A 22,403-nucleotide genomic window follows, 5' to 3' on the forward strand; every position below is an offset into this window, starting at 1 on the left:
TCACAGAAGTGTCAATAAATTCATCATGACTGAAATCATATAAGTGTCTCTGATCACAATGGAATCAAAGTAGAATCAACCATAAAAAGAAGCCAGAGGGAAAAAGTAATAAGTGGAGATTGCACAACACGCTACCAAATGACTATTGGGTTAAGGAGAAAAACTACCAGGAAATTTTTTTTTAAAAATTTATTTTTTATTTATTTATACAAGCACTGGGTACAGTCAGAAGCGCAGGAAGGTGAGAGAATTCACCAGAGCCAGAGCTGGGAGCAGAGCAGGCAGAAGGACCGAAGTACACTGCTGAGGGGAGCAGCGGGCGGCAGAAGAGGCCTGCGCGCCTTGTGGGACCCTCCTCCGGTGGCCGGGAGTAGCCAGGGATCGAACAGGCACTGCAGAGGCTGTGGGCAGCTTTGCAACCCAGCGCTCAACCGCTGCACCACCGGGGAGGCCCAAACTACCAAGAAATTTAAAAATACCTTGAGACAAATGACAACCTATCAGTGGGCACAGCACAAGCAGCATTAAGAGGGTAATATAGAGCAATACAGGCCACAGCTAGAGTCAAGACAGAGCTCAAGGAAAGAATCTTACCTTACACCTAAAAGAGTTAGAAAGAACAAATGATACCAAGAGACAATAGAAGAAAATAAAATTAAAGCAGAAATAAATGACACAAAAATTGAAGACAGACCAAAAAGATCAATGAAACCCAAAACTGGTTATCTGAAAAAAAAAAAAATAGACAAATCTCTTGATAGGTTTTCAAGGAAGAAAAAAGGTAAAAAAAAAAAAAAAAAAAAAAAAACTATAATAAAGAGAATAAGAAGCGAAGGGGAGACGTCATAACAGACATTTCAGGAATAGAGAGGATCATAAGACAATACTAAATACCTATATGTCAATAAATTGAATAACCTTAAATAACCTAGAGGAAACTGAGAAATTCTTAGAAGTAGACAACCTTCTGAGACTGAGTCAGGAAGATTGAGAGCAAAGCAACTATAAGCAAAGACATTGAAACACGAATCAAAAGTTTTCCAAACAACAAAGCCCAGGAGCAGACATTTTCAGTGACTTCTACAAAATCTTTAAAGATGAACTAACACCTGACTCCTCAACTCTTCAAAAATATAGAGGAAGAGGGAATGCTGCCATCACATCTCATGAGGCCAACATTCCCTTGATACCCAAAGCAGAGAAGGACATCACGCACAAAAAAGAAAGCTACAGACCAATCCCTGATGAACACAGATGCAAAATCCTCAACAAGACCTTAGCAAACCCTGATCCAGCTACACGCAGCCTCCACTGACATCCTGGAGACAGGACAGGCCCAGGTGGGGTCTGAGTCCCTGTCGGGATCACAGGCCCTGTTGGGATAGGTTCTCCCGAAGGACAAGGGCAAAGGAGCAGAGAGCTGATCCTGAGGAGTTACCATGTCAAAGCCCACGATGCACTGAGCACCGACTGGGCACAGGCCCTGTTGTCAAAGCCCACGATGCACTGAGCACCGACTGGGCACAGGCCCCGTTCTCCTCGGCTCCTCACAGCCTCTCCCACCCCCCCACCTGCACAGACTCAGCACAGCAAATGCATGCAGTTTGGGCTGGTCCTCATGGCTTGTCCCTATATCCTGTCAAATTTTAAGAATCTTTTCAATTAACCTATCAAAAAAACAATCCAGGGCCTCCCTGGTGGTGCAGCAGGTTGAGCAAAGAGCTGTGAAGCTGTCTGCAGCCTCTGCAGCAGAGGTTCAATTCCTGGCTGGCCAGGGATATTCCCACATGGCGCAGCAGACCTCTCCTGTCTCGCCCACTGCTCCCCTCAGCAGTGTCTTCGGTCCATCTGCCTGTTCTGCTCCCCACTCTGTCTTGGTGAATCCTCTCACCCTCCCACACCTCTGGCCAGTACCCCAGCTCTTGTATAAAAATAAATGAATCTTTAAAAAAATCCAGAAAGAGAGCAGTTTCATTTCTAGATGTCTATTTTCAGTAGGGAAGTGGACATTATTCCCCAGGAAAACACAAAGTACAGGCAGGGGTGGAGCCAGCCCTGCCTCTGCTGGAGCAGGAAAGTCACAGGGGAGAGACACAGGTCAGTGTGGGGAGGGGCCTGGTGGGCGGGGCTGGGCCAGTCTCCCCACCTCCTCACTTTATGCTAATAGGAACAGACACATGAGGATGCCCTTTGCAGCAAGAGAAACCAGAGGATCTCTTATTGAGGGAGCGTTGGTTACATCACTGCTTATACTTTAGAAGGGTAGGATTACTCTGTAGGTGTTGTCAGTGCAGCACACCCACACCTAAGCACCGTGGTCCTCCAGCAGAGTCTACCATGACCCTCCCCGCTTTGTTTTCACCCTTCCCACTGTCCCTCTGGTAGACACTGCTCTACATTCAGATTTCAAGGTTTAGTTTGTGTGTGCATTTTTTTTTTTTAAAGATTTGTTTATTTATTTATACAAGCACTGGGTACAGTCAGAAGCGTGGGAGGGTGAGAGAATTCACCAGAGCCCGAGTGGGGAGCAGAGCAGGCAGAAAGACAGAGGTACACTGCTGAGGGGAGCAGCGGGCGGCAGGAGAGGTCTCCATGTGGGACCCTCCTCTGGTGGCTGGGGAGCAGCCGGGGATCGAACCGGCGCCACAGAGGCCGCGGGCAGCTTCGCAACCCAGCGCTCAACCGCTGCGCCACCAGGGAGGCCCTGTGTGTGCATTTTTTTAAAGATTTATTTATTTTTATACAAGAACTGGTACAGGCCAGAGGCACGGGTGGCGGGGCTGGGGAGGAGTGAGAGGATTCACCAGAGACAGAATAGGGGGCAGAACAGGCAGAAGGACTGAAATACACTGCTGAGGGGAGCAGCAGGCGAGACAGGAGAGATCTGCCGCGCCATGTGGGAATCTCCCTGGCCCGCCGGGAATCGAACTCGTGCTGCAGAGGCTGAGGACAGCTTCACAGTGCTGTGCTCACCCCCCTGCGCCACCTGGGAGGCCCCTATGTGCGTATGTTTTTAATACCAACTTTTATTGGTTTCACATAAATAACTAATACTTTGCAAACCATGTTTTCCCAATATATTTATGTGAATACTTATGAATGTATTTATTAAATTTTTTGGCAGAGGAGGTAGAGAAAAAATGAGGGGATGATGACAATGTCAAAGCTAATCTTCAGTGACAGGGTAAATACTTGGCCATCGTTTCCCTTCATAGAAATTTATAGATTCATACTTTGAAACATATGAAAACTGCAGTGCCCCAGTTTTATTTAAAGAAACAATAGTGAGGGCCTCATCTAGTGGCACAGGCAATTGAGAGCAGCACTGTGAAGCTGTCTGCAGCCTCTACAAGGCAGGGTTGATCCCGGCCCATGGCAAGGGTCCCACATGACACGGCAGACCTCTCCTGTCACGCCCGCTGCTCCCCTCAGCAGTGTATTTCGTCAGTCTGCCTATTTTGTTCCCCACTCTGTCTCTGGTGAATCCTCTCACCCTCCCGCACATCTGGCCTGTACCCCGGTTCTTGTACAAATAAATAAATCTTTAAAACAAAAAAGGTTCTAAAAAAAAGTGAAATATATTATTACTTGGGCATCACATTTCCCTTTCTAAATGCATTTACATTCACATAATTTTACACTAACTACATAATAGTTTTTAAAAATAAACATCAAAATGTTAAACTAAATAATCCCACATCTGATAAATCATGATAGCATCATTTTTTTTTAATTCCAGTTTATTTATTCATCAGTAAAATGTGACATTTGGTAAGGTCTCCAGAGAATAGGGGGACATAAAATATGAAAAGGTCATTTGCATAGTTGCTAGTAGATGCTATCAGACCTGCTGTCACATTGAAGGTTCCCCTTGAACAAAGTACTACAAGTGTTCATCCTGGGCCAGCAGGGAAGACAGAGCTCACTCCTGACACCAGGTACCATCTGACACTATTTGTGTTCCTTGTTAAGGCGCTGAGCCTTGGTGCTATTAGCACAATGAGTTTTCCTTAATGAATGTGGTGGGTTAAGGCAACCTGTTCCCCTCAATTATTTATTCTCTCTCCACCTTTTTAAAAAGTATTTATGAGACTACATAAGTTACAGATTCACTGGCTGGAAAGACACCGTCACCTCTTAGGTCAACCCCTGGTATTTACACATAAGATTGGTTTCTCTTGGTCTCTCGGCATGACCATCCCTCAGCAGTGCCCTCAACACGGAATTTCAAATGCTGCCATTACTATGTCTCCTGACTGGGTGTAGATGATATTCCCTCATTAAAAATATTTAATCATTTGGCAATAATCTGCTCAGTCTTTGTGAACTCTCCACTGAATAATTTCTTATTTTGGGGGGGGCTCCCCGGTGGCGCAGCATGTTGAGCACGTACTGTGAAGCTGTCCGCACCCTCTGCGGTGCGGGTTTGATTCTCGGCCGGTCAGCGAAATTCCCCCATGGCACAGCAGACCTCTCCTGTCTCACCTGCTTCTCCCCTCGGCAGTGTATTTCGGTCTGTCTGTGTGTTCTGCTCCCCACCCTGTCTCTGGTAAATCCTCTCACCCTCCCTCACCTCTGGCCTGTACTCCAGCTATTGTATAAAAATAAATCTTAAAAAAAATAATTTCTTATTTTTTACAACTTCCTGCTGGCTTCTGTGTTTTTTTTCCTCACCTTCCCTTCAAAGGGGGAAGGGTTTTTGAATGAGCCTCCAATTCTACCCTGCAATGTAAAATAATGTCTACAATTGTAGTTAGAGAAGAGGTAATGGTCTTTATTGTGAGCTGCGTCTGCGGTGCCCCCTCCCGCGGCAGAACTCAAGTGACCACAATATGGTCCTTGATGTTTGGCATGGTCAAGGCACCGAGCACGCAGGAGGTACACCTTGAACCCCGAGAAGATGGCTGCTGATCATCGTCATCATTTTATTAAGTATGTTTTCATTGTTGCCCAGTAGTATGAGTTACTTACTAGCTGTTTGTTCTGTGACTCCCAATAGTCTACCTTGTGATGCTGTCCTGACTGTATTTTTTCTTGTGAAACACTAATTATCTTATTTTGTGATAGGGTCTGAGATCAGAATCATAAGTTAACAATTATAAGCATCAAAAAATGTGGTCAGTAAACCTCCCCCAACAGCCAACACCCCACCAAAAAATATTTGATGATGTTGGAAAGAGTCCATGGCAACCACTTCAAGGTGGTCCCGAGGAGAATGTAATTAAATATGTATTCCTACTACCAAAACTAGTTAATGATTTAAAACTTAGGAACAGAATCAATGAGTCAGGGTCACCACGGACTCTATATCCTCTACAAAGCAAAACTAATATTTCAAAATGGTTTTAGCTAAATTCATAGGTCATTGAAATTTAGAAGCATGAAAAGAAGTTAACAGGGAAATCGAGGCACTTAAATTAAAACTAGCAGAACAGGTTCAACAATGTAGTAACTATGTTTGTGCTTTATGTATGGCAAATCACCTCTGCTTAGCGCCTTATAATCATTAGCTAAAAAATAATAGTATGTACCTTGATATGCAACACTGCTCACTGTTTCTATGGAAAAATAAGACAATATATCTTGTACGTCAATCAATTTTTACTGTAAAAAATAGATTTTGTATGACCTAATACTTTTTAAGAATGTATAAAACTACAAGATGATTTGAGCACATTACAGTCAGATATTCACTCCCGAAGTGTGTCTGTCATTTATGCGCCGAATCCTTGACCATCCTGCACAGTTTCTCATCCCTGAGTCGGCCGTGCTAGTCTACTGCTGCGCTGGCCCGTGGCATGAGTCATCAATAAATGGCCTTAAGATTTGAGGGATAAAGGGAAATAGCATGACCATTAACCCAGCTGTAGAGGTCATGACCCTTAGGCACCAGGGCCTTATCACAAGGCATGAGACCCAAGCAGGATCAGACCTGAGGGGAAAGATATAGAGATTGGGCCCATCCTGGAATCTCCCCTCCCCATCCTGGTATCTCTGGTCCCTCTTGGATTCTGCATGGTTTTCCAAAATCAGCAACCAACTGACGGCTCACAAGGAGTGACACCCCGCCCCCCCAAACACAAGAGGACTGTGTCTGTAAAGTCTCTGCACTGGCTCGGGGCAGCACACCCTCTGCCCACCTGTGACTGTGCAGGTGCCTCTTCTTACCAACTCTCTCCCTCCGCAGGGCAGCAGCTCCCTGCCTGCCTGTGACCTGTCAAGGCTGCCTGCAACCATGCAGGCCTCTCTCAGCAAAACCTGTCCCTTTCCCGTTCCCTCATAAACCTGTTATTTAAATATAACTACCATCTCTGTCTCGTGGAGAAACTCGCCCGGGAAACTCTCTGCGTGCCACTGACAGGGGAGCTCTGCGGACACCTTTCCTAGAGTGAACCCCAGGACCCCGCTGTAACGCAACCAGCCCATTCCGGGTGGGTTTATGAACGGTTCTAGCAGCCACATGCTCCTCACCATTGTTTGTTGTCGCCATTCTCCTCCGCACACTCCACTGCTCTCCTCCACCCTCCACACCGCACCCCCACCCTACTCCAGGTGCCGCCATCAAGCATGCGTTCAGGCCCGCAGGGTTCCGTCATCTCTCCTAATGGCGGGAGGGCAGAAAAGCCTGATACTTTTTACCTTACCCTAAAATCCAACCCCTCAGGGTTTTTTTTACTATTTCTATTTTTTTTAATTTATTTATTTATACAAGCAATGGGTTTAGTCAGAAGCGCAGGAGGGTGAGAGAATTCACCAGAGCCAGAGCAGGGAGCAGAGCAGGCAGAAGGACCAATGTACACTGCTGAGGGGAGCAGCGGGCGGCAGGAGAGGTCTGCGTGCCATGTGGGGCCCTCCTCCGGTGGCTGGGGAGCAGCCAGGGATCGAACTGGTGCTGCAGAAGCTGCGGGCAGCTTCGCAACCCAGTGCTCAACCGCTGCGCCACCGGGGAGTCCCACCCCTCAGGGTTTTCTGCCAGACAATCTACATATATACAATTCTGTTTCTTAGCAAACATCAACAATGCAGTCATGGCCCACAAAAGTAAATAGTATACATCACACTATAACAACAAAATACAACAGAATACAAGTTAGTCCAGGCAAGGCACCAACCTAGTGGCAAAAGACATTTATTGGCACCAGCAGATGATACACCAGATCTGCCAAAGGCACTGCAGCATGCAAGGGGCGAGCTACCTTATTTAACTCATGATAATGTACTGTCATGTACCAAGAGCCATCAGGCTTCTTCACCAGCCACACCAGTGAATTGTCGGGGCTGTGGGTAGTGTGCACAATGCCTGCTTTCTCCAGTTCTGATATTGTGCCCGTAATTTCCTTGTAGCCTCCGGACAACTGATATTGCTTGGTATGAGTCACTCGCCTAGGGACTGGCAGTTGTGTGGGCAGATGCTTAGCGTGTCCTCTCACCACTGGCTTTACCACACGCACTCTAAGGCAAAACTCTCCGGCTGTTGTCTCTAGCCATAAGCCATGTAGTACATCCGCCCCCAGGATGTACTCAGGGATGGGCGACACATATACTTTATGCTCTTTTGGGGGTAATCGCCCAATCCCCAGAGATAGTCTCACTGCTGTCACCTTGACACTCTGGCCTCCATAGCCATCAATACAAGTAGACCTGTGAAATCTTCCTGGATTTCCATAGAGCAGAGTACATTCTGCTCCTGTGTCTACCTGAGCTAAAACTCTTTGCACGTTAGTCGGGGACCAGTGGATGGCAAGCTCCACATGTGGCCTCTGGTCCCCGCCCATCCCCTGTGGACAGGTTCCTTGGCACTCACCCTACTTGAAAGTGATCAGGCCATCACCCGAGGACGGGGTCGGCAGCGAGTGGTCTTCCAGGCGCAGGGCACACGCCTGAGGCCTGGAGCTTCCAGGCTCCCCCTGACCAGCAGTCCTTCTCATGGGCATGAACCTCTGGTCTTCTTGCAGCTGCTGCCATAATTCCAACAAATACTCATTGGGCTGCACATGTATTTTAGTGCTATCTACACCTGCTCTCACTAAGTCTGTCCACATTTGATTATGGGCAACTTTAATGGGTTCTGTGATGCCAAGAGGCTTCCTTTCCCTCCTTGGCATTCCTTTTGACTTTTCAACAACTACCCATATTCCCTTCTGAGTTTCAGAGCGCTGGCTCTCAACTTCGCCCAAGCTGGCTATCACTGTTGTGATGTCGTGTGTCTGATGTCCCACATAGGGTGCTAGAACTGTCCTGAGGGATCCAAATGAGGATGAGGGGACATTCTTTAATACCAAGTGTCTCATCCCTGCTGTGAAACACTCGTCATCAGGACCACGGGTATTCACATTAAACATGGCCTGCCTCATCCCCAATTCCCGAAGTACCTGTACCAGCTTGGCATACGTCTGCCATCCACTTACTGTGTCTGGCACGTCTGCCGCATCAGCCCATACTGTCCGTATAGCAGCCATTATCCATTCCAGGAGGGTGTGGTTGCCCTGGCCATACCGCTGGCTGTTCTGCAGCCTCTGTCTCAAGGATGGATGTAAAGTCATGGAGGCCAGTCTCTCCATCTCTTGTGCAGTGCAAATAATCCCATCCACCCCCAGGTCCCATAAACGTAGCAGCCAGTCTGCCAAGGGTTCCCCTGGTTTCTGGTGGAACTGTTTGCCCAAGTCCACAAGTTCTGCCTGGGTGTATGGTCAATAGGTAGTAAATTCTGTCATTTGTGGTGGTCCAGCAGCCTGACCCCCTGAGGCCATGGGTTGCTGCTGCTTTATTTTCTGAGTCACCACTGGGCGGGCCCGGAACATGGGACCAGCCTCCTCCTCCTCTTCAGAGGATTCTGGCATCTCTGGGGTCACAGGTTGGTTTGTCATCACCAGTTGAGACTCAGGCAAAGGGCCAGCCTCCCTCGCCCCCTCTCCTAAGGAGGGGTCTGGCATCTCTGGAGTCGCAGGTTGGTTTGCCACCACTGGCTTTGATTCAGGCAAGGGGCCAGCCTCCCTCTCCATCCTTTTTGAGCTGGAGTCTGGCATCTCCGGAATGGTGGGTTGGTTTCTCCGAACTTCTTCCTCCAGAATCCTCAAACATTGCAGTATCCGGATCTCTTCCCGCATCTCATCCTGTACTTGCTGGATTCTAGATTGTTCTTTCTGCCTGGACTCTCTCAGAGCTGTGAGAAACACCCATCCCACGGCTCCTGCTGCCTCACGGGCACTGCATGCATTCAGGGTTTCTTCTATTTCGTACAGGGCCTGTTCCAACTGCCCCGGGGATCCATCTACCTCTGGCCATTCCTGGGGAGGGGCCCACTGGGCGAGGAGGTCGGCCACCAAGTACCATCTGCTCATGGCCGGCCACCCGGCAATCCCTCCCCAGGTTCCAGAGTTTTCGTCTGCGTAGAAAGGTCCTGCTTTGAACCGTCCTGCCATCTATGCCAGTTGTAACACAACCAACCCATTCCGGGCAGGTTTATGAAAGGTTCTAGCAGCCACATGCGTTCACCATTTTGTGTAGTCACCATTCTCCTCCGTATGGGGTGGAACTGGGTGATCTCTCGCAGCTTGTCAAAATTAACTGCCTTGGAGACCAGCTGCTGCTTGGAGCCCAGCTAAAAGGCAGGTGATGAAGCGTCTCAGCAAGCCTTGCCCCCGCGACCCGCTCAGTGTCAGTCTGGTATTCCCAGCTAGGCTCCTGGCGGGGACCTGCTTCAGGGCCTGGGGGCATGGTTGTGTCAGTGAAGTGGACTTGATCTGCGTGGCCTTGAGCAGACTGAAAAACACGTACTCTTTGATTAGAGGTCAGGGTGGAAGAGAGGATAACGTGTAATCATGACCCTATTAAGGTTATAGGTGTAACCTTAGGTGTAACCTTGGGTATTCTTTGGTGTAGGTAGTGGGGTCGTTAGTGAAAGAGCCAAGACACTTTTCAATCTGGGAGAGATCAGACAGAGGGAAAGGATCGTGGACTCCACCTATTCCTTCAGTCCCCGCAACCTCCCTAAGGGGACAAAGAGGACGATTGTGAGAGCAGGTGTGGTGGCTGGGAGGTGGAGCGGGGACAGGATTGGGGAGTTGAAGGAGGTGAAGACTGAACATCTAGAGGATCAGAGAATGCAGAAGAGGGGTCCAGAGAGGGTGAAGAGTGAGAGGAGTCTGGAGACTTGGGAAGTACAACTGGTTTGCAGGAGGGAGGGACGGGAGCGCACGAGAAAGCAAGCCTGGACATGAGGGATCTCTGACCATTTTCCATTGTGGTAACGGAAACTGTTTAGGTCTGAAAGGACCGTGAAATGGAAAGCGCCATGTCCCGGCCAGTGAGAGCCATTCTCCAATGGGCACTGAGGCTGTGCAGTGTTGCAGGAGAAGACGAGATGCTGAGGCACAGATCTGGCCTGAGTCCCAGCGGACCGAGGTTTGAGAGATGGCGTCCCAGAGGGTGGCCGGGCTCGGCTTGGAATTTGTGGACCCCATGGCTAAGTCGGCTCCTCTCCCCAATGAATGGGGGTACAGACTCAGGACCGCAGCATCCCATGACCTGATCTGACCTATGGGGGCACAGACTTTGAATCGCAGCATCCCACAACCCGGTCCAGGCCTTTGGAATGGGGGCAGGCGAGCGAGGGGGATGTCTCCACTGCTCAATTGTCGCCTGGACTGGGACACCTGGACTGGATGGGCGTCCCCAAATCCAGAACCAGGAGCAATGGGGGTTCACTGGCATAGGCCCGCAGTTTATGGAACAGTCGACGAGGATGGGGGTGAGGAAAGGAGCCAGGTAACCAGGGGTGAGGGCCTCCCAGGAAGGAGGGTCAGGCAGTGATTCACCCCAAGGATCAAGGCCGGTGGTGGATGTGAGGTGTCTGCAATGGAGAGGAGAGTCCCAGGGATAGGAAGGCAGCCCCGGCACCAGGGGACACAGCCTTCCGGTTTCCACATTGGCTCCAGGACCTACTCATTCACCATGATCTCTCCCCTCCATCTCAACCTCCTAGATGAAAGGTTCAGCATGGTAAAGAAAAGGGGAGCCAGGATAAACTTTCTCAAAGGAAGGGAAAATTCATTGTGCCCCTGGGCGAGCTTCGCAGACCCAAGGTGGGCATCCCTGAAGTTGTGCCTGTTGTGGGGGGAGATGTCATTTCATAGGGTGAGGAGAGGTTAGGCAGGAAAACTGGGTTGGCAGGGGGGAAACAGGTTTAGGTGGAACAAAGTTGTTTTTTCGTGGAGCCGAGTTGTTTTCTTCTGCTTATGGCTTTAGTTTTGGTTTGATGGAATCAGGAGTACTGGTGTCAGGGCCATCTTGTTGTTTCTATGTGGGCTTCCCCATTCCTGGCCCCTGCATTGACCTTTCATACCAGCCTTTTGTTGATAGGAAAAGGGGTGACGGTTCTTTCTTTGGCTACTTCCTGCTGGACAGGGGCGAAGACCAGGGTGGGGACTTAGGCCTGGTTATGAGATGGTCTTTGCAGGGATGCGAGGATATGGGTGAGAAGGAGTTGGTTAAAGGTGGTACGGGACGGGTCTTGGATCCGGTGTTGGATGAAATGCAGTAAGCATGGGGCAAAAAGAAAAAATAAGATTAGGATCAGAGGCCCTGTGAGTGCTAATACCTTGCCTGATGCTGCACTGATCTGGAATCTCCAGGCATAGACAGAAGAACGGGAAGTGTCTTGAAGTGATGGGATTAGAAACAGAGGAGGTAGGGTCAGAGGGCCTCTGCTCTGTAGGCTGAGTGGAACCTGGACCAGGGTCGCAGGTTAGTAAGAGGAGGTCTGCCATACATCCATTCAAGGGAGGTCAGGAACAAGGGGCCACAGGGAGTGGCTTGGAGGTGCATTAAAGCCAGTGGGAGCACCTCCACCCAGGATTTGTGCAGCTCAGTGGAGAGTTTGGTTAGGTGGTCTCTGGTCAGACCATTTACCCATTCTACCTTACCAGAGGATTGCGGTCGGGAGGGAATGTGTAGTTTCCAGGTGATGCCCAGGAGGAGACCTGTGGAGTAATCTTTGAGATAAAGGCAGGTCCATTGTCGAACTGGTGATGGTGTCCACTATAGTAAGAAGAGGGCGTTATCTGCGTTAGGGAGTGGAACACCCGTGAGGCCTGGCAGGATGGAGAGTCAAGGATTGGGAGAGGGAGATGAGAGGGTCTTTGACAAAGAGTAGAAATCTAACAGACAAGAGGGTGATGGAGGGGAGAGAGCCTGGTGAATGAGTAGGTCCTGGAGCCAATGTGGAGAACTAACGTTTACAGGTGGCCCAGTGTGGGTTTTAAGGCCTGTCTAGTGAGACGAGCAGCTGCCGCAGGTGTGCTCAGGCAGGGCTGCCATCCCCTTACAGTGGGATCCATTTGTTTAGAGAAATAAGCAACTGGTCGCTGGACTGCCCAGGTTGGCCCAGAACCCCTAGAGCAACGCCCTGTTGCTCATCTGTCAATAACAGGAATGGCTTTCCCAGCTCTGGGAGAGCGAAGGCTCATATCAGAGAGCTTTGCCTGGATAAAGCAGAGAAAACAGGGTGTAGAAACAAAGAAAAGCATCATCATGATCACCGGGCCTACTAGGGGCAGGATCCATGGCAGTAAGGGAGAGTTGGTCCACGTTTGGATGTCCTGGCTTCAGCTTCGGCTGACGAGGTGTCGATCAGAGGGGGCTTTGCTGGTCAGATGAGCAAGCCCATGAATGTGTTGGAGGAGAGGGAGATACCTGAGTACACACGATTTCTCACCAAAATCTCTCTCTCAGACTTTCAACACTTTCTTTTGCTTGCTTGCTTTCTAATGCCATTTCATTTTACCCATCCTGCTTTACATAATCTTAAGGCCCTTCAGAATGTCCCTCTTCCATACATTTCTTTTTTCAAACGCACATACCTCACCTCACTTGCATTTACGAGACTTAGCAAAACCTTAGTTTTATAAGGGAATTGAACACCATCTAAACAATGATGAAAAAACACAAATTTAAGGTAGATAGTCCTTGCCCTGTAGCTTTTCGTTCCTGTACCCAGTGATTTAATTGGCAGAGAATGGTGCAATAATAATGTTTTCAATTTGGCTAAGGTCACCCTGCAGGGTTTGAATCCAGGGAGAAGGAAAGGTGGGTGGCCATCTGGAGAGGATTTTTAAAAGGGGAAATTCCAGCTGGGCTGACACTGTGTAAGAATCCCAAGCTGCAAAAGTTCGAGGTGACAATGGACAGCTAGGTGTGCTCACTGCAGGACTGAGATTGATCATAGCCTAGGGCTTCCTGGTGTAGGAAGATGTGCAGATTTTCCAGCTGAGCAGGTCGTGGTGGAGTAGGGCTGGTCTGTGAATAAACTCTGTCCACCTTGAAGAGTCCTGTTTGGATTCTAATATACTGGTCCCCGAGTCTTTCTTAAGGGGAGCTAGAAAGCCTCTCTATCTGCTCTTTGCAATCTGCACATTTTACCACCTGGGCCCAAGCCTTGCAAGAGCTCCTGCCTCTTCTATGCCATCCCTGTGCCCAGGATATAGCAGCAGGTCTCTCCCAGCAAGGGGGCAGTATGGTCCTCAGGGAACTGAGCCTATGATGGGGTAGAGAAGCCCAGGGTTTCCCGCCTCTGGCTCTGGGGCCTCTGGCCCTGGGGCCACCCACACATACCCCTCCTGGGGCCCTGTACCTGCTCAGCTCTCCCCAACCCCTCCACACCCCACCACTTACCTGCTCTGCTCCCCTCCTTGTGTTTCACCAGTTCCATGGCCCCCCCTGGTGCTGCACCTCCCCCTGCAGTGACCTTCAGGGCTAATGGCTGTTGCCATGGTCCCTGAGGTCCGGCGTGGGCAAGGAACCATGCGCACAGGGGGAGAACAGCAAACTCCCTGAGATGCAGAGAAGCCGAATGCCTGCCAAGAGATAATGACCACCAGAAGCCGCCACAGAGATGATTAAAAGAAATGCTGACCACCTGGAACCTTATCTCGCTGTCTCAGATCTACAAACTTTATTCTGCTACAACTGTATTTCTAAAATCTTTCCCTTTTCTGGTCATTAGTTGCTAATTAAAAAATATATAAAAAGGCTAATACAAATGAAACATTACTAAACTCTGTGTAACAATAGAATTGTTAGTTTAATGATTTCTCTGTTGTGTCCTTGGCTTTGTTAGCTTTTAATGATAAAAAATATTACTTTGTGAAAAGTATATTCACTGTTCCTATGCTTTTAGAGAACATATAAATACTGGCCACAAACCCAGAGAAAATTACACTCAGATTTACACTCTCTCTTGAAGTGTGTCTGTTTGTCATTTCTTTAACCGAATCCCTGACCACCCTGCGCAGTCTCTCAACCCTGAGACGGCCTCATCATCTACTGCTGTGCTGGTCCGCGGCACCCTGGCCCTTCACCTGCTCTGCTCCAGGGACGTCTGTGCTCCAGGGACATCGGTGTTGCCCAGATTTCTGTGCTGCAGTCCCGTACGTCTCATGCTGCTCCTGGGCCCTGTGACTGGGCCCAGCCCCTGAGCCTCTCCAGAGCCTCAACCTTCCCTGGTGTACTCCTATTCACCATGGCCACTGAGTGGTTGTGCTTTGGGTGTGGGGAGGCTTTTGCCTGGTGTGGCGCTATTTTTAATCTTTGTTGTTCTGCAATTCGAATGCTGCACAGCAGCAACAAAATTCCAGGATAATTTCTAATACCCTATCTCTGGCCCTGATGATTGCTGAAGGGGTCACTGCACTGGAAGGCCAGCCACGTCTTGGGGGAGGTCTTAGGGTGGTGCTGGAGGCCTGGGGAGCTGGACAGATTGTGTTGGCCCTGCTATCCTGGTCCCTCTCCAGCTGGGGGCCTGTCTCAGTGGTGCTGCTGTGTTCCCCAGCATCCTCCAGCTGGAGGACTGACACCGAGGTGCTGCTGTGCTCCCTGGTGTCCTCCTGCTGGGGTCCGGCCACAGAGGTGCTGGTGTCCTCCCAAGCGTCCTCCAGCACCGGGCCTAGCGTGGAGGGTCTGCCCTTCAGGGCATCCTCTAACAGGCGGCCTGGCCCTGCTGTGATGGTGTGCTTCTGGGCGTCCTCCAGCTCAGGGACTCTGGCAGAGATGACCCTGTTGCCCGAGGTGGCATCCTTTCCCCTCGTTTGGACTTCCTGCTTTCACAGGATACCTGGCCTTCAGGTATTCCCCAAAACCTCAGGCTGCGGGGGTGGGGGGGTCATCCTTTCCTCTCTTCTGCACTGGGTGCTTTCGCAGGATACCCGGCCTTGGGGTATTCCCCGAAACCTCCGGTTGCGGGGGGCAGTCCTTGGAATCGGGGTCACCGGGCACCCGGAAAGTGACGCACTTTGGCACCTGGAAGGTGACGCGCCTGGGCCGCTCCTTCCCCTCTTCCTCATAGTCCTCCTCCCCCTCCTGCTTCCTGGAGTGGAGATCAGGTAGGTGGCCATGACCTTGTCTACTTGTTAGCGTCAATGGCCTCCCGAATTTCCTGCCTCTCGTAGCCCAGGCACTCCATAACTTTGGTTATGGCCGGGTCCTGGGGGCTGAGGGAAGGCTTGCTGAAGGGCAGGAGTCCCTTGCTCGTTTCTGCTACCCAGGCGTGCTGCTGGATGCTCTCCAGGGTGCTGTGCCTCCAGGGGTCCCATGCCAGCATTTTGGCCTGCAGGTTCTGGCACTGGACCATGAGGTATGAGGGCAGCTGGACCCACTTGCCCAGGACATGCTCCCTGATCGCCCTGAGGCTGGGCCCCCTGAAGGGCAGTGTGCTGGTCACCATTTTATAGAGCATGATGCCCAGGCTCCACACGTCCACCTTGGGGCCATTGTACTGCTGGCCAAGGTAGACCTCGGGGGCCCTGTATTCTGGGCAACAGCAGCACGTGCTCAGCGCCCAGTTGAAGCCCTGGATGCTGAGCCCAAAGTCCGCCAGCTTGACTTTTCTCTCTCGGGTCAGCAGAATGTTCTTGAGCCTCACATCCCGGTGCACGATGCCTTTGGCATGGCAGTAGCTGAGGGCTGTGAGGATCTGCTGAAAGAGCTGGCAGGCCTCGCTCTCCTCCAGGCGCCCATGCCTGCTTGGGTAGTCCTGCAGGTCTTCCCCCTGCATGGACTCCATCACAAGCTGCAGCTCCGGCCCGGTGTCCACCACCTGGAAGAGCTCCACGATGTTCGGGTGGTGAAGGGCCTTCATACACCCCATCTCGCAGGCCAGGAGCAGGAGGTCGGGCAGCTCGGACTTGTGGACGCCCCTGATGAGCACCTTCGTGCCCGTGAGTGTGTGTAGTGCCAGCGTCACCTTGGCGTGGGTGCCCCGCCCCAGCTCCCGCAGCGCCAGGTAGCTTTTCGCTTGTCGTCCCTGGGACATAGCACCTATGCACTTGGACTACGCTGACTACCCTCACCAGCCCTGACTGTGCTCCCAGCCCTTGCGCTATCTCCGCTGACAGCTGACTGTCCTATGATATTAACAAATGTACTATTAATCTAGTATTAATAGTACTCAAAAAGTATTCACTAACCTCACTAAATACTAACAATGCTAACTTAACTCAACAAGCAATACTAACTTCACTAACCTTACTAGCAATACTAACTACACTACAAATAAATGAAACTACACAACCAAAAAATGACAAATGAGATATAAATGTAAAAATATGATAAAAACAAACCATTTACAAACTAACTACTAAATTGAAGAATAAAACAGAACAACAAAAAGACCAATAGAATAAACAACAGAACAAACCATGATTAGAAACTAAAATCTGGGAAAAAACAAACAAACAAATCAAAATAAAAACTCAGAGAAATGACAAAGGGGAAGAAAGAACAAACAACGAAACAAGAACAGAAGGGAAAATGAGGGAGACCACTTGAAAAAAAAAAAAATCACAAAACTAAAAACTGAAGGAAAAAAAAAAGAAAAGAAAAAAGAAAAAAGAAAAGCCAATAACAAAACAATAAAGGAAAATAAAAAACAAAGAAATAAAAGGAAAAAGTAGGAAAAAAAAAAACTATAAGCAAATACAAAAAAAATTAAGGAAAGTAAGGAAAAAAACAAACAAAAAAAAGAAAAATAACATAACTAAAATAAATAGCCTAAACAAATAATTTAATAAATAAAGCAATAAATAAACCAAAAGAAAACCAAATACCCCAATACACGCTCTCACTCTCTCTGTCGGAGTCCGGAGCGCACAGGTCACTGTCCCAAAGCTTCCTGGCTCCTGAGGACACAGACGCAGTCCAGGCGGGCCTTATGTAGGCGGTGCCGGTGCCCTCACAATGGCTCTTTGTGGCGTCAGAGCCAGAGGCCACAGCCATTGGCAACGGAACCCCCAGCGGTTTTTCAGCCTTAACGAAAAAGCTCCCACTTAATGACAACCGGTAGAATGCCTGAGAGGCCCTTTCATTTGCCCTGAGCAATCCCGTCCTAGGTTTTGGCTTTTCAAGGCGTCCCCATACTGTCCCTGCCTTGTGCAGATGCTTTACTGTCGCTCTAACACTGTGCAAAGAACAGCAAAAAGGGGGCGCAGACTGTTGAGCGCGAGCTGGGGAGCTGTTCACAGCCTCTGCTGTGCCCGGCAAGGGTCCCACGTGGCGAGCAGACCTCTCCTGCCCCGCCCGCTGCTCCCCTCAGCAGTGGATTTCAGTCAGTCTGCCTGTTCTGTTCCCGGCTCTGTCTCTGGTGAATCCTCTCACCCTCCCGTGCATCTGGCCTGCACCCCGGTGTTTGTATAAATAAAATAAATCTTTAAAAATATTAAAAAAAAGGAGGCACAGTTACTAGTGTTGGAATGAACTAGTAAGGTTTAAATTCTAAAATTTTCAAGAGGTAATTTCAGGATGCTTTTTCAGCATGTCTTTCTTTTTTGGGGCTAAAGTTGTGTCATGGAGTCTAGTTTTGTAGAAAAATAACATTAAATAATAATACTATATACACAATAGTTCCTTTGAGAAGGACTATACTAACAAATCCAATAGGTCTTAACAATACCAATGTGCTTAAAAACTAAACAAAAATGTTAGGAAATTCAGAATACTTTGTTTTTTTTTTTTTTTTTTTTTTTTTTTTATTTATTTATTTGTACATGCACTGGGTACAGTCACAAGCGCGGGAGGGTGAGAGAATTCACCAGAGCCAGAGCAAGGAGTAGAGCAGGCAGAAGGACCGAAGTACACTGCTGAGGGGAGCAGCGGGTGGCAGGAGAGGTCTGCGCGCCATGTGGGACCCTCCTCCGGTGGCCGGGGAGCAGCCGGGGATCGAACCGGTGCTACAGAGGCTGCGGGCAGCTTCGCAACCCAGCGCTCAACCGCTACGCCACCGGGGAGGCCCCAGAATACTTTGTTTTTTAGGTTGCTTTTAACACTTTAGCCAAAATAAAGTGATTTAATAGTGATAAATATCAGGAAGTATAAGTATCATTGTTTTAATTCTATATATATTGCATATATCAATATGTGCACTTACAAATGTATTAATATCTGAGGAAGGAGATTTAGAGAGGTTAATTATTTTTTCCAAGGTTACCTATATATGATATTCACTCAAAATTAAAAATGACTAATTATTGAGAAACTACACTGTACTTTTGTAGAATTGATAGTGTTCTAGTGATCAAGATATAGAGAGAATGTTGTGATAAAACTGACTTTTCAGTGGCAGGGGAAAAAAAGCAATATAAATAAGTTTTAAAATAATCCAACAGAGAAATAACAAATGATGATAGGATCTGTACAAAGGATCAAAAGAAACCAACTGAATTTTCAATACCATTTAGGATAACATCAAAATATGAAACCCTTAAGGATATTTTTAATAAAATGTATGTATCTGTAAAGCTATGAAAACATTATTCTTTAATGGAAATTGTAATACTTCAATAAATGACAATATGAACTCTATTTACAGACCAGGATGCATACAGCAAAGTTTGGGAGAAAGCACAATTGCAGAGGGGAGCACAGAGAGGCAGAAATGACTGAATCACCCTTCAGTAAGAAAAAGGAGGTCAGTGTTTCTTGTGGACAAAGGAGAAGGAATTGTGAGATAAGGTCTAAGATATTCACAGAAACTAGTCACTGTCAAAACCATGTTTAATTACCAAATATTAAAACATGTGCCCATTAAATCAGCAAAAATAGTATAAATTCTGGAAAAAGGAAAGAAAATACTGTGATTTCCAGAGAAAGGATTATGTTGTCACTCCTGCAGTATACATCTGGCCCAACACGGTTGTCAGGGTATCATTTCATAAGGTTAAAAACTAAGCTCTCACTCTTACCCCATAGGCCTGTTTGAGAGACTTGAGCAGAGAAGGACATCAATAAGGCTGCCATGGGAACTGGGCCACTAGACTGACCACCACGGCAGATAAACCAGCCCAGCTCCAGGAATGCAGAGGCAGGGACTGCACATGTGTCTGTGTCAAAGGTCTGCACCAAAGAGCAGACATCCCGGCAGATAACCCATGCAAACTGGCTCCCCAAGTAAGAAACCCTATGTAACCCTAGTGTAAAAGTCTCAAATCCTTCACACACAGGTGTATAGCTCCCTCTTGCCCCCTGTTCCCTTGCAGGGTATTTCAATAAATCCTCCTTTTCTGTTCTCTACTCCATCTCTGCTGCACTCTTACACCCCCATACCTCACGCTTCCCCCAGCTATGGTTCCACCACAAAGAGTGCTTAATAATGTTTGTTCAACTTAAAATGACTATCCAATCATCGCTTATATCACTGACCCTGAATTATTATTATTTCTGATACAAATGTTATTAACAGCATTAGGAAGCTAATATTGATTGGGCAATTAAAGATAAATTCACTGATTTTCAAACTCTAAAAAGTTCCCTTATTTTCTGTAGATTCATAGAGCTGATAAGGGAAGAAGTACACAGGCTCAGATCTCTTTCTTCACCCTCCCTATGCCAGAAAAGCTGCGCTTGAATGTTTACAAATCATGACTGTAGAACAAGGATTGACAAATTTGTCTCTCATCAAGGAATAAATATTTCAAACTTTATTTACCATATATTGTAGTTTCTATCGCAACTACTAAAATCTGCACTACAGCAAGAAGATAGCCAAAGGCAATTAACAAATGAATGTGGCTGGTTTTTCATTGTATTTACAAGGTTGAACTTAGCCTGAGGGTGTCATTTCCTTGTTCTAAGGAAATCATTTCCCTTTACTCCACAATTCTACATCTTTGGGTTTGCTCCATGAATTTTGAAGTGGATGGAATTTAGGATGACTTAGGAAATTTACATCAAAATGTGGGTCTTTGAGCAACCCTCATCCATCTTGTAGATTCTGACTCCCATGTATTATAGCAAAAACTGTAAAGAACAGACAGCAATCAGAATAAATGTCTTCTGAAATTAAGACCTTTAAATGTCCCTTCCTATGCCATCAGTTGATTCCATTGTTTTTAAAAATTAACTGCTGAGGAAAAGTATGAGTATTGCGTATAAGAGAGCAAGTGAAAATGTCTCAGAATAGCTTTTACATTTTTACATATATATAAAAATGGAGTTTCAGAATTATCACAAATTTCATGAAATCTAATAAACATCTTTGTGTTTCACTTCATTTTCTTTTAATTTTTACTGAAGTTCCACTGGTTTGTACTATTATATAGTGATAGGTTTTGGTGTACATTAAAAATTAACATTTGAATAAACAGTTTCTATTCTTCACCATACAAGAACTCCTTTACCCAAATTCCTCAGCCCCTTTTCCTGTTTCCCTCTGGTAGCAAATATTTGGTTCTTACAGACTAAGATGTTGTTTTGGTTTGTTTTGTTTGTTCATTTGTTTTGTTTCTTTATCATCTATATAGGAGTGAAATTGTAACAGGGTGGTCCCCAGGAAAGGGGGAGGTTCCAGGTTCCCACCCCACCCAAGGGAGGGTGGAGCTGAGCAGGGAGAGAAGAAGCTGCAGGGGAGACTGAGGAAGGAAGGAAGCAGGATGGAGCCAGGAGGAGACCGGTAGGAGGCACGTGGAGCTGAGAGACGTGTGAAAAAACTGCTCTTGCCTTTTGGTCGTGGACTGGGTGACACAGATGTGGGCGAGAGACCTGTGGGGAGGTGACAATGGCAGTTTTTGTCTTGCTTTTGATTTTGCTCTTTTCCTTCTAGGCTTTCCTGGTGGTTTCTGATCCTTTTCTGTGGGTCCCCACTGGAAGATGCCTTAGACCTGTGGCAGGCTTTGGGGCCTTATTCCGGACCAATCCCTTTTGGATGGACTTTTACCCATGAGGCGACGGGTTACTTTGGGTACTTTATTTAGAAACTATAGAGACACAGTGGGTGGGGGGAGGGCAAGGAGAGGAAGGACTAGAGTCAAAATAAGGTGGGGGTGCAGTTGTATTGGGAATATAACCAAAATGAAAATGCATACATTGTGCAAAGATGAAAAATGATGTAAGAATTATATAAAATAAAATATTAAAAAAAAAGAAACTGTAGTCTTGGCCTTTCCTGTATTGTTTCCTAATTGTGTTGAAGTTCCTTCCCAGTAAAGTTTCATATGTTTTGTGCTGATGCGGCAGATGGCAGAACCTATTTAGAGCAGGCAGGTTTGTGGTGTCTGGGCTGCCCCTCTCCCTGCCCTGTAACAAAATCATATGGTGCTTTTATTATCCCTCTGACTTATTTTATATAGCAAAATGTATATACTCTAGGTCAATCCATGTTGTTGCAAATGGCAGGATTTCATCTTCTTTATAGCTGAGTAGTCTCCCACTGTATATATACATCACATTTTTTTTTTATTATATCATCTATCAGTGAGCTCTGAGTTTGTTTTTCAGTCTTGAGTGTTGTGAATAATGTTATGATGAACATGGTGTTCCATATATCTCTGAATTTAAGTTTGTATATTTTTGTGATAAAGCTTGACAACTAAAGAGAAGTCAGCTAGCTGGGTCATGTGATATTTCTATTCTTAATTTTGTTGAGGAGTTGCCACACTATTTCCATGATTGCAACAATTTAAATTCATAACAACAATTTACAAAGATTTTTTCTCTCCACAACTTTACCATCACTTGTTTCTTGTCTATTTTGATAATAACCATCTTAACATATAGGAGATGATTGCTCATTTTGCTTCTGATTTTCTTTCTGAATAGGAGAGGAAGAACACATGTTCATGGGCCTGCTGGCCATCTTTGTCTCCTGTGGACAAGTCACTCTTCACCATCTCTGTCCACTTTTTAATGGAGATATTTGTTCTTTCGATGACAAGTTTAATGAGTTCTTTATAAAATTTCTATATTAAGCCCTTGTCTAACATATGTAAGTATTTTCTCCAAATCATTAGCTTTTTTAATGGTGGTTTCTTTCACTCTATAGAAACTTTTTAGTTTAATATTGTCCCATTTGTTTATATTTGTTTTTGTTTCCTTTGCCAATGTAATCTGATTGACAAAAGTCATCTCTAAGGCTGATTAAG

At 47.1% G+C, this 22,403-nt stretch overlaps 1 long non-coding RNA gene across 1 annotated transcript; it reads left to right on the forward strand.

Moving 5' to 3' along the window:
• The first annotated feature begins 18,158 nt into the window (after positions 1-18,158).
• LOC129146216 (uncharacterized) lies at positions 18,159-21,371 on the forward strand. The gene is made up of 3 exons (XR_008552718.1): positions 18,159-18,955; positions 19,237-19,434; positions 20,787-21,371. It is a non-coding gene; the product is annotated as an uncharacterized LOC129146216 (long non-coding RNA).
• The last annotated feature ends 1,032 nt before the right edge of the window (positions 21,372-22,403 follow it).

Source organism: Talpa occidentalis, unplaced genomic scaffold (genome assembly GCF_014898055.3).
Source record: "Talpa occidentalis isolate TD23 unplaced genomic scaffold, MPIMG_talOcc4v2.1 talOcc4.19, whole genome shotgun sequence".
NCBI classification, from domain to species: domain Eukaryota; kingdom Metazoa; phylum Chordata; class Mammalia; order Eulipotyphla; family Talpidae; genus Talpa; species Talpa occidentalis.